General features: G+C 40.1%; 1 pseudogene across 1 annotated transcript; it reads right to left on the bottom strand.

Annotated features, from left to right (window-relative positions):
* Nucleotides 1-4,476: 4,476 nt before the first annotated feature.
* On the bottom strand, nt 4,477-5,323 carry LOC308619054 (large ribosomal subunit protein eL6-like; annotated as a pseudogene). Its single transcript has one exon. The product of its transcript is annotated as a large ribosomal subunit protein eL6-like (transcript).
* Between the last annotated feature and the right edge of the window lie 6,730 nt (nt 5,324-12,053).

A 12,053-nucleotide genomic window follows, 5' to 3' on the forward strand; every position in this document is an offset into this window, starting at 1 on the left:
TCCTTCTCTTCATTGCTTGTTGATGAAGGGGAACTGGGGATTAGAGTCTGTCTTTAAACCCAGTTCCCTGTGGTCAACCTGCAGCCACCTCCCTGATCTCCCCTCATTAACAAGCAGTGACGAGAAGGACACCATTTATTGCCAAGTCGACTGTAGGATGTGGTCCTGTTCACTTCTGATTCCCACAGGCTTCCCTCCCTACGTTCCTGGGAATTGGACTGAGAGCGTCTCCCCCTGCCTTTTCCAGAACGTCCTGGCAGCGTTCCATCCTCCTTGCGCAAAAGGTCAAGAAATGTGAAGGATATGAGCTTTGACCTGACTTATAAGCTAGTAAGTTAGCCTGCCGCCGTTTCATGGATGCTGGAAAAAGATACAGTTCTCCTGAGTCACAGACAAAGGACTTCACTGCTCAAGGAAATAGCAGGAGCCCCCAAATCAACATTTGCTCCTGTTTCCTGAGCCCCCAGTCCTCCGGGGAAACTCAAAGAGAGCCAGGAGATACACACAATGGGCTGCGTTACAGGGGAGGAATCTGTGCTTAAGGTGCATGCTCCAGAGGAAGACACTCTCTCTAACCTCCAAGGCTGTTCTTCACCCAAACATCCCTAGAAAGATAATCTGCAACCAAGGTGGCAGGTACTCCTACTCTCAAGGTATACAGAAATGCAAGAAGTCACGGATCATTCTCTCCCCAAAAGGAATTGATCAAGAAAGATTGTCCTCACAAACACTTTGTGATACTTTGAAAATATAAATCAGCTCATGTTACTTCCTTGCTTCAATGACTACCAGTCATGCATACGAATAAAATCCAAACTCCTAACCCTGACCCCCAAGGCCTGACGTTCCCTGGCCCTGGCTGTGTCTCAGCCGCCATCTTTCTGAATCCAGCACTCTGTTCCCCTTGCAGTACCTGGACACCAAAGCGCTCTTCCATCTTGATGTCCTCTGTTGCTGGATTTGTACATGGCTCTGTCCTTCCCTCCCTGAGGTCACTGTTCAGATGTGACCTCCTTGGAGAAGACTTACTTGAGTGCTCTGAAGTTAAACCCCACTTGCTCTAATCCTTCCCCTCATTATTTTTTTTCAGCACACTTACCTCCACCTGCCAAATCCAGGTCCATTAGCTTATTTCTTTGTTATCATCTCCCCCTCTAGACTGTAACCTCTCTGAAGCTGGGGACTTTGGCTAGTATGTCCCCTGACTTAGATCAGAGCCTGCCAGTCACTTGACAGTCCCTCGGTTAATATCTGTTAAATGAAATATGATGTTTTCAACTGCTTCTTTCTTCATTAAAAGGACTGCTCATTTGCTTACTCTTTATAAGCCAATATATAGTGAATCAGGCCTGACATACCCGGAAACAGAGACATTTACAAAGATTGATTCCTTGTGAAAAATGTTACTTTCAGTTTCCCAGAGTGTGTGTTTATTCCTGCAGATAGCCAGTCCACAATGAAGCTCAGAGTGCACGTCTGGACTACTGCAATCACGCCCTAGCTGGTCTCTCCCAACTTTCATTCTTGCCACTTGACAACACTCTCTCCCTAGAGCATTAAGAGTAATCTTATTGCCATAAAATTTGCATCACATCACGACCCTCTTTCAAAATCTTCAATGCATCCCATCTCATTTAGAACAGTATCTAAAGTCTTAATGATGAGCTTCTAAGTCATATCTTAGCACCTAACTGTCAAACAGACAGGGTTTAGGGTTGACAAAGCAGCTGGAAATTTAGGAGCAAAATCCTGGAAATGAGAAAGTTGCAGAAGGGATGACTCACAGAACCTCAGCATAAACTCCCTCAAGTTCCTGTATAACTGCATCTACACATGTGTGGGGATTACTGCAGGGGGGCTTGGGAAACAGCAGACAGAAATGAGAGAGGAGTCTGTCTTGGAAAGACAAAGTACACTGGGTGAATCTGGGAGTTGAGGGCCCCTTCAGACTTCAAGACAGGAGATTACTAGTCACACAATGAACCATAGGCGCAAATATATTACTAATAAAAAAACGTGAAGCAGAAACTCACAGACAAAAAGGGAGAAATAGTTAAATACACAGTTATAATTGAAGATTTTAACACCCTTCTCTTAGTAGTTGACAGAACAACCCTATAAAAAATTAGTAAGGATGTAGAAGATCTAAATGACCAACCATCACCAAATGGACAGTCATAGAACATCACACTTAATGACTAAAGAATACATAATTTTTTCAAGTGAACGTGGAATGCTCACCAAGTTAGATCACAGACCGGGCAACAAAATATTTCCCAAATTGATTTTAAAAGATGTAACTTTGCAGAGAATGTCCCCTGATGATGAAGGAATTCACTTAGAAAACAATAACAATGCCCTACCTAGAAAGACACAAAATATTTACAAATTAAGTGGCCCACTTTTAAATAATTCCTGGGGCAAAAAAGATATCACAAAGAAAAAAAATATATTTTGAACAAAATAATAAGGGAAATGTAGCACATTAAAATTGTGGGATGTGGCAAAAGCCATGTTTCAAGGAACTGCATGATTATAGACGCTAATATGAAAATTTTCTGAAGGTCTCCATCTCCTACAATTGCAGCACAAATTCCCAAATCTGTGGTGTGATACGTTAGGCTCTCATGCTCTGGCTCTGTCTCAGACATCTGATCCTCTACGGCCTCTCTTAATAGAAGCCTTATGACTCCTTCTTAACGCCATACCTTTGCAGCATTCTTGGTGATTATCCTCTGCGTAGAAAGCCCTCCTGATTCTCTTATTTCTGAAACTTTTCTTGCAAAATTCAGCCCAGGCAATGTCTCATCCATGACCCCTCAGGCTGAGCAAAGGTCCTCTATTCCTTTATTTTTTGCTTCAGATACAGCAACAGAAAACTTTTTGTTTTCTTTTGCTCTGTTCGGGGTGGGGCGGGGTAAGCACCCCAAATTAATTAGGGTATTAGTCTTCCTGACGTTATTTTTATATGTCCTCATCACCCTTTCCATTCATCTTTGGCTATACACCTAGTTGGGTTTTTTTTCAATATTTATGCTTATATTAAAATTTGTTGAGGTCATGTATTATTACACATTGTAATCCTAACCTATTTATACCTCCCTTTTCATTCCTCATCAACTAGAATTGCATTTACAGGGCCTTCACAACTTCTCAAACATTTTAGACTCTCTTCCAGAAATTCATGTTTGGGGGTCAAATTTATTTTTTCTCTGAATGCTTTTGAACTCTGCTCTTCTGACTCTCTGGGTACCAAATGTAACCATCTCCATATTTTCACTTGCTGGCTGTCAAGGACTCTAAGATGAACTTACTGTTTGTTTGTTTTTTCTGGGATTTTAACATTTCTTTTTTGATAACCAAGAAGGTTTTTCTTATTGGTAAGAATTGCTGCAGAATTTTGTTTCTACTGGTTTTTGTGTTCTAATTTCCGGGAAGTGCAAATGATACCAAAAGCAGCTTAACTTACAAGTTCATTAATATCGAGAGCTACAATGAGACATGGATTCCAAGCAGGCCCCTGTTTGGTATTCCTCAAATTAACATTTGCTAATTATTTGTTCAGTATTTACGTGGTTGGGAGTGGGGTGAATAAATTGATTTTATACGAAAAATGTTTCAATCTTTATATTCAAAATTATGTATTAAATGTGCCATCTATAAGCTATATTTTTTTAACTTTTAATTTGGAAATAATTTCAAACTTAAAGTTGCAAGAAAAAGAATCATACAGAGAATGCCTGGATAGCCTTTACCCAGGTTCACCTATTCTTAACTTTTAGCCCCATTTGCTTTATTATTTGTTATCTGTCAATCTATCATCTATCTGTATCATCTATCATTTAATACATCTAATCTGCCAATCTAATCTGTCCATCATCTATTTACATAATATTTTTCTGAGCCGTTTGAGAGCATATTTCATGTATTATGGCCCTTTACCCCTAATACTTTAGGTGTACTTTTTTTTTAAAAGAAAAAGGATATTCATTTATGTAACCACATACTGTAATATATTTAACTGTTGTCTAATTCCTCAGCTGTATTCCAATTTGTCAATTGACCTAATAATTTCCCATATAACATTATTTTTCCTCTAGTAAAGGATCACTCTAGGATCTAGTATAGCATTTAGTTCTCGTGTTTCTTTAACCTCCTTTGACCTGGAACATTTCCACAGTTTATCTTTTAACAACATTGACATTTTTGAAGTATAATCCACCATTTAAAAAACAGAGCATTCTTCATTTTTTATTTGTCTACTGTTTCTTCATTATTCGATTGAAGTTATACAGTCTCAGCTGAAATATCCCATAGAGGAAGCTATATCCTTCTCAAGACATCGTACCCATCTGCCTCTCATTGGTGGCGTTAACTTTGATGATCCTATCAGGTGTTGTCTCATTTCTCCATTGTATAGCTATTACTTTTTTTTTTGAAATGGACAGTTTTTTAATTAGGTTCTTTGTAAGACGTTTAGAACACGACTTTGTGAGGATAAATTCCGTTTGTGAGAGCGAACACAGAGCAGAGGTAGCCCTGGAGCTGAGGAACAGCTTTGATTCTTCTCAGAATTTGTGAGTCCACAGCTTTCTGATCAACCTTCCGCTGCTCTGTAATCTCCTATTTCTCTCTCTGTGTCGAAGATCTCACCTTCCTGGTGCCTGGGCTTACGCAGCTTCTTCTTCTTGAAGTAAGCGTCAGCGAGATGTTCTGGGATTTTCACACCGCTGATATCAATTTTGGTGGAAGTGGCAATGACAAATTTTTGGTGTGTTCCCCGCAGAGGAGCTCGACGGAGGGACAGAGACCCAGGCACAACTAGCAAGCCACTGCTCAGCTGCTTCAGGAAAATGACCCTCTTGCCCCTGTGGCGCCCAGTGAGGATAATCAGAGTGGTCCCAGGAGGGATGCTAGCACGCGGTTTTCTCACACGCTTACTGAAGGGTTTTTGCGGTGACTCAACGGCTTTCGAGGCACATCTTCAGCAGGATGATACCTAGGCATTTTGCAAAGTTTAACCACCCGGGTACCACCATTCTTGTCACCGCCACCTGGTTTTGTGACAGTAGCAAGAACCTTCACCTTCTTCTTCTTTTCCACCTTGGATTTCGCTGCTGAATACTTCCTCTTGTACAAGGCCGTTCTGGAATACATAGCCGATCGGGAATATCTGCCAATGCCTCTGACCAGGACAGGGTTTTGGCAGCAGTAGGGATTCCCCTGTTTCACCTTTTTAACCTTGCCACCAGCATCAGCCTTCTTGGCTTCAGGTTTTTTCTCCTTAGTATCTGGCTTCTCAGCCTTTTCACCCGCCATCTACCAATACATATATTTCTTAAAAGGCATTTCACCAATTATCTCAGAGCTATACATCGCTAGGCCTACCAGACTACAAGTTCTCACCCTCTTTCTACATCTTTTCATCCCTCCCACTATAAGATACAGGCCTTCCTCCAAATCGCCACACACCTGCAGCAACATTCATACATGGTTAACTTTTGGGTTGTCTCCCCGATACAGTATTATCTTCTTGACGATTTGACTATATCTCACAAGTATTATTTGTTTGCTACATATATTTAGTGGTCACAAGTCCCTATTCCATCATTTCTGTTTTGCGAATTAGAAATCCTAGACTTAGCTTTAACAATCTCCCCAGTCAGGAAGCAGCGAGGCTGGAACTTGAAACCATCTGCTTTCAGGACTTTTGCTCTTATCAGACTGTGTCATTCAAGAAATTCGGTTTAGGAGGGGAAGACACACACACACACACACACACACACACACACACACACACACACAAATGGCCCAAACTCAGGCCAAACTGAAAAAAGCGCAAAGCCCAGGAGACGACTTCCAGCCGCGGACGTGGGGAGACGAGAAAAACTGCATTTGTCCTCAGCCTCAAATCCACAACGTGGCGGACACGAGGTCGGCGTCGTCTTTTGGAACCCAGGTCCGGGATGCGGAGCGCGCGCAGCCGCCCTTGTCGCTGCTGCCCCACTGGCCAGCGAGGGATGCCTGTAGCGGCCCTGTTTCCCCAGCCCCGGAGGGTGGCGAGCAACCGCAGCCCCGGAGCCTCTATAGCATTCCATCTCACGCTCTTCGTGCCCCACCGTAAACCCAAGCGAGAGAAATGAAGCATCTGGGAGCCCTCTCAAATGGCCCTGGGCATGTCCGATCCCTGCAGTTGTTGACTTGATACCCTCCCGGTTAGGATGGCGAAGAACTGGGATCCTGACATCGAGTCCTGCAGAGAGGCCCCGCCATTCTTACCTTGCCAGACGCTATTACTTATTTTTTCCTTGCAAGTAAGAGCAATCTGTGGGGAAAAGTTTCAAGTCCATGCAAATACTCGGCTCCGCATCAAATTTCCCCCTCTTGATTTAGCTCCCATGGATGATTTTTTTTTTTTTTTTTTTTTTTTTTTGCGGTACTCGGGCCTCTCACTGTTGTGGCCCCTCCCCTTGCGGAGCACTGGCTCCGGACGCGCAGGCTCAGCGGCCGTGGCTCACGGGCCCAGCCGCTCCGCGGCATGTGGGATCCTCCCGGACCGGGGCACGAACCCGTGTTCTCTGCATCGGCAGGCGGACTCTCAACCACTGCGCCACCAGGGAAGCCCCCCATGGATGATTTTTGCCTGAACTAGTCTTTGTCTGAAAATTTATGATTTTCCAATTCTTTATCACGCCGTCTACATTTACGAGTTGACTCTCAATATTCTATAAGCAAGAGCCCTCCCTTCACTTTTCTTCCCTCCCTCCTTCCTTCCCTCCTTTCTTGCTTCTTTCCTTTCTTCACTTTATTATCTACTTATTATTGGTATGGACTCATGGTTCCACGTTTTCAATTGTCTATAATCTATTACTGTTCCTTAATTATTGTGTTCCTCATATTTTTCCAGGTTTCTCCAGTTGAAGCCCCTTCAGTGTGGGTCCTGTGTTCTTCTGACAGGCCTCCTCATTTTTTGAGTGCTTTCTTACTGTCTGGAACATGGTTTTCCCTGTTGTTCATTTACCCACTCTGCCTCAGTCCTAGAATCAAACATTTCTCAGGGAAGCACTGGCTTCCTTTAGAGCATAATGGCTTTAGACCCCAATACATCTGGGCACTAGGTCTACTGATTGTTTCTGCATGTCTTTGCTTCTAGGAAAACTAAAAAGCATGTGCATTTATATACATGTATACATATGTATACATACACACATATATACACACAGACATATGTGTATATATGTATGCATACGCACACTCCAATACACACACGCGCACACACATATGGTTTTTTGAAATCGTGAGTCCCTACAGGGTTGCCACCTCTATTTCTGGCTGGTATACCCCTCCTCCCACTTGAGATCTCTGGCTCCCAGCAACGTAAATACATTTGCTTATTTGCTCTATCCTGTGATATACCTAATAGAATGGCTTCGCTTATATCCTTACAATAAACAAATCTATTATACTAGAGGGAGTTCAGAATTTGTTTGCAGTTTTCTCTCTCATCTGTCCTGTCTGTCTGCCCAGGACAGGACATATGGACAGATACCCACATTTGTTAATAACTTAGATTAGTTCTCTACCCTCCTCCAGTGTGACTGTGTTATTCATTTGAAATAGATCCTGGTTTATTTATTTCTATTTGCTTTAATATCAGGAACTCCCTTCTCATCCTTAATTTAATTTTACTTTGTGATTACTAACAACATTAACATTCTTCCAGAAAGTCAAAATTTACAAAAACTCAGAGAATTGTCACTCCTTTCTGCAGACCATCTCAGTTCCTGCCACACTTTGTAGGTAATCAACCTCATTGTCTGCTGGTTTACACTTCCTGTGTGTGTATGCTTTTTTTAAAATGTAAAAACAGGGCTTCCCTGGTGGCGCAGTGGTTGAGAGTCCGCCTGCCGATGCAGAGAACGCGGGTTCGTGCCCCGGTCCAGGAGGATCCCACATGCCGCGGAGCGGTTGGGCCCGTGAGCCATGGCCGCTGAGCCTGCGCGTCCGAAGCCTGCACGTCCGGAGCCTGTGCTCCGCAACAGGAGAGGCCACAACAGTGAGAGGCCCACATACCACAAAAAAAAAAAAAAAAAAAAATGTAAAAACAAGTAATATGTATGCTTTCTTATTTTCCCTTTTTTCTAGCACAAAAGTAGTGTACTGTATATGCTGTTTTGCATTTGTATTTTTCACTTCACAATGTGTCCTAGAAATCACTGCATATGAATTCACAAACATCTTCATTTTCTTTTTCTTTTTTTTAAAAATTGAAGTATAGTTAATTTACAATGTTGTGTTAGTTTCAGGTGTACAGCAAAGTGGTTGTTGTACATATATATATATATATATATATATATATATATGCATAACAATATAGCTCAGTGGATCTGTTTCCGGGTATGTCAGGCCTGATTCACTCTATATTGGCTTATAAAGAGTAAGCAAATGAGCAGTCCTTTTAATGAAGAAAGAAGCAGTTGAAAACATCATATTTCATTTAACAGATATTAACCGAGGGACTGTCAAGTGACTGGCAGGCTCTGATCTAAGTCAGGGGACATACTAGCCAAAGTCCAATATCTCACAAAACGACTTATTCATTTAACATTCTAAGAATTTACCGGTTTTAATTTCTCCATCTAATCTGAATGAGATCCTTGCTGGGTAAAGTAATCTTGGTTGTAGGTTTTTCTCCTTCATCACTTTAAATATGTCCTGCCAGTCCCTTCTGGCTTGCAGAGCTTCTGCTGAAAGATCAGCTGTTAACCTTATGGGGATTCCCTTGTATGTCATTTGTTGTTTTTCCCTTGCTGCTTTTAATATTTTTTTCTTCGTATTTAATTTTTGATAGTTTGATTACTATGTGTCTTGGCATGTTTCTCTTTGGATTTATCCTGTATGGGACTCTCTGTGCTTCCTGGACTTGATTAACTATTTCCTTTCCCATATTAGGGAAGTTTTCAACTATAATCTCTTCAAATATTTTCTCAATCCCTTTCTGTTTCTCTTCTTCTTCCGGGACCCCTACAAGTCAATTGTTGGTATGTTTAATGTTGTCCCAGAGGTCTCTGAGACTGTCCTCAGTTCTTTTCATTCTTTTTTATGTATTCTGCTCTGCAGTAGTTATTTCCACTACTTTATCTTCCAGGTCACTTATCTGTTCTTCTGCCTCAGTTATTCTGCTATAGTTTCCTTCTAGAGAATTTTTAATTTCATTTATTATGTTGTTCATCATTGTTTGTTTGCTCTTTAGTTTTTCTAGGTCCTTGTTAAAAGTTTCTTGTACTTTCTCTATTGTATTTCCAAGATTTTGGATCATCTTTACTATCATTACTCTGAATTCTTTTTCAGGTAGACTGACTATTTCCTCTTCATTTATTTGGTCGGGTGGATTTTTACCTTGCTCTTCATCTGCTCTATCTTTCTCTGTCTTCTCATTTTGCTTAACTTACTGTGTTTGGGGTCTCCTTTGTGCAGGCTGCAGGTTCGTAGTTCCCGTTGTTTTTGGTGTCTGCCCCCAGTGGGTAAGGTTGGTTCAGTGGGTTGTGTAGGCTTCCTGGTGGAGGGGACTGATGCCTGTGTTCTGGTGGATGAGGCTGGATCTTGTCTTTCTGGTGAGCAGGACCACATCTGGTGGTGTGTTTTGGGGTATCTGTGACCTTATTATGATTTTAGGCAGCCTCTCTGCTAATGGGTGGGGTTGTGGGGTCTCCCTGGCATTTGGGTTTTGTTTCTCTGTTTTTTGGGGTTTTTTGCTATACAATTTTTAATTTTATGTAGTCCATCTTATCATTCTGTTTCGTGGCACCTGGAGTTTTGGCCATAGTGAGGTCTTTCCTTTCAGTCAGATTAGAGAAGAATTTACCCACATTCTCTTTCTGTCACTGTATGTCATGTTTACTTCCAGATCTCTGATAAATTTTTTTATTCTTGTATACAATGCAAGAAACGGATCTAATTTTATCTTTTCTCAAATGGCTATCCAGTTATCCCAACATATTTATTAAAAATAAAACAAAACAAAACAAAAGCCTTTGTCCCAGTGATTACAGAACCACCTGCACCATTCACTGGATTTCTGTACATAGCACAGTTATTTCTTCATTTTCCATTCTATTCCACTGGTTATCTATCTATTCACATGCCAATACCATACTTTTTAAATTATAGATGCTTTGTAGTAGGTTCTCTTATCGTTAGTTCTCCCTCTTTCTTTCAGTGTTTCTTTAGCTAGTCTTTCATATTGTTTCATGTGAACTTAAGTACGAATTCATCTAACTCTGTTATTACAAAAGGCTACTGGTATTTTCATTAGGGTCACATTAAATTTATAAATTAACTAACCAAGGAGTAGCATATTAATATTGAGACAACCAATCCTAGAGCAAGGAATATCTTTCATATTTTCAAGAATACTTTGCTTTCAGTTGTATTTTATAATTTTCTTTATGTAGGATTAGACTATTACTTCTTAAATTTATTTCTAAGCATTTTTTGATGCTGCTATCATAAATGGGATTTTCTTATCCATTAAAAAGATAACATTTTAAGAGTCTGGAATTTGTCTTTTATCTAAGTTTCTCCATCACTAACTACAGGAAGCTATATTGTGCATAGATAGGATTATAAAGTTTTGTTACAAATAATGTAAATGTTTGCTTTCTCTTGGCTTTCATGTCTGTAAAATCTTCTCATTTATCTGCAGTTTTTATTCTTCAGTTTGCATTTTCAATGTTCTAGGATAGACAGTTTCTCAGGAAGTATGTTAAACAATTTTAAATTTAAATAATTATTTCAATAACAAAATAAATCACTGTTCCAGTAAAGCCTTGTATTACTTGTTTATGAACTTTAGCTAACTGTCCCTGGCACTCCCTGCCAACTTGTGAATCACAGCCAAAATGAAATACTCAGAGATAGGCTAGTGTGGGTGAGGAATGCTTTTATTTTCACCAAGAGCAAGATCAAGTTGCAGTTTATCAGTTGTGTACAAAGTGTTCTGCAGAAACCCTAGTTTCCCGGCATCATAGCTCTGATTTATTGCAGTGATCTATATAGATTGCGTGATTTACCTATTTTTTAATCTGGCTCTTCCTATAATCCTATTGGGATACATTTTAATAATAGAAGGATGTTCATAGTCTACATCTACATTTATTTACTAATAGACTTATAATGAATAATGAATAGCTTAAAAATTGTCCAGTACAAGAGGTGGATGTGGGTACTGCAAACAGACTCATTCAGCAGTCTTGGTTTGATTATGAACTCCCCTGACAACCAATTAGGTGAATTTAAAAGAATTATTTCATCTTCTTGGTTCTGTTTCCAAAATAGTAAAATAAAGGGATTGCCTTGAAAATTACCAAGTTCCAGGTGTAAACTGTCATGCTTCTCATTAGGTTGAAATAGTGTGCATGTTTATCATTAATAAATTCTCCCTTTGTCTTTGTGACAAAAAGAACACAAAGACATAGCTCTTAATAAACTGGTGAAACTGTTCTAATGAGAATGGATTCATTCATTTCTGTTTCATAATCTATTGAGACTTATGGGAAGATTCAACAAATGAATTACTTTGGTGTACAAGAGTGAATAACCACCTCCACTGCTCACCAACGTTTCCCTCCTTTATACACACACACACCCACACACACACACAGAATGAGCTTTCTTTCTTTGACCAACATAACAACATCTAATGAATCAATTTCCGTTGACATGCAGGAAATATATTTTTCTCAGATGAAGTATGAATTTCAAAGCTATATAATATGTTATTCAATAAAGGAAATCTAATCCTTATCATTAAACAAGTCTGTCAATATTGTTTAAAAGAATGATATAGAAAACAGATCTTTATGGATATATTAACCTCCTCTGAAGTGTGTAGAATGCATATTTTTCTGAAAAGAGATTTTTTAAAAATGATTAGCATCCTTCATAATTAATAGCTATTGTGAAACTCAAAGGTGTGAGAGACCCTGGCTATAGCACTCAGTCAAACTATAGCATATAAGCCAGGTCATGATTGGTGCAAGCAAAATGAAAAG

Source organism: Mesoplodon bidens (assembly GCF_964165515.1).
Source record: "Mesoplodon bidens genome assembly, chromosome: 6".
In the NCBI taxonomy this organism is placed as follows: Eukaryota; Metazoa; Chordata; class Mammalia; order Artiodactyla; family Ziphiidae; genus Mesoplodon; species Mesoplodon bidens.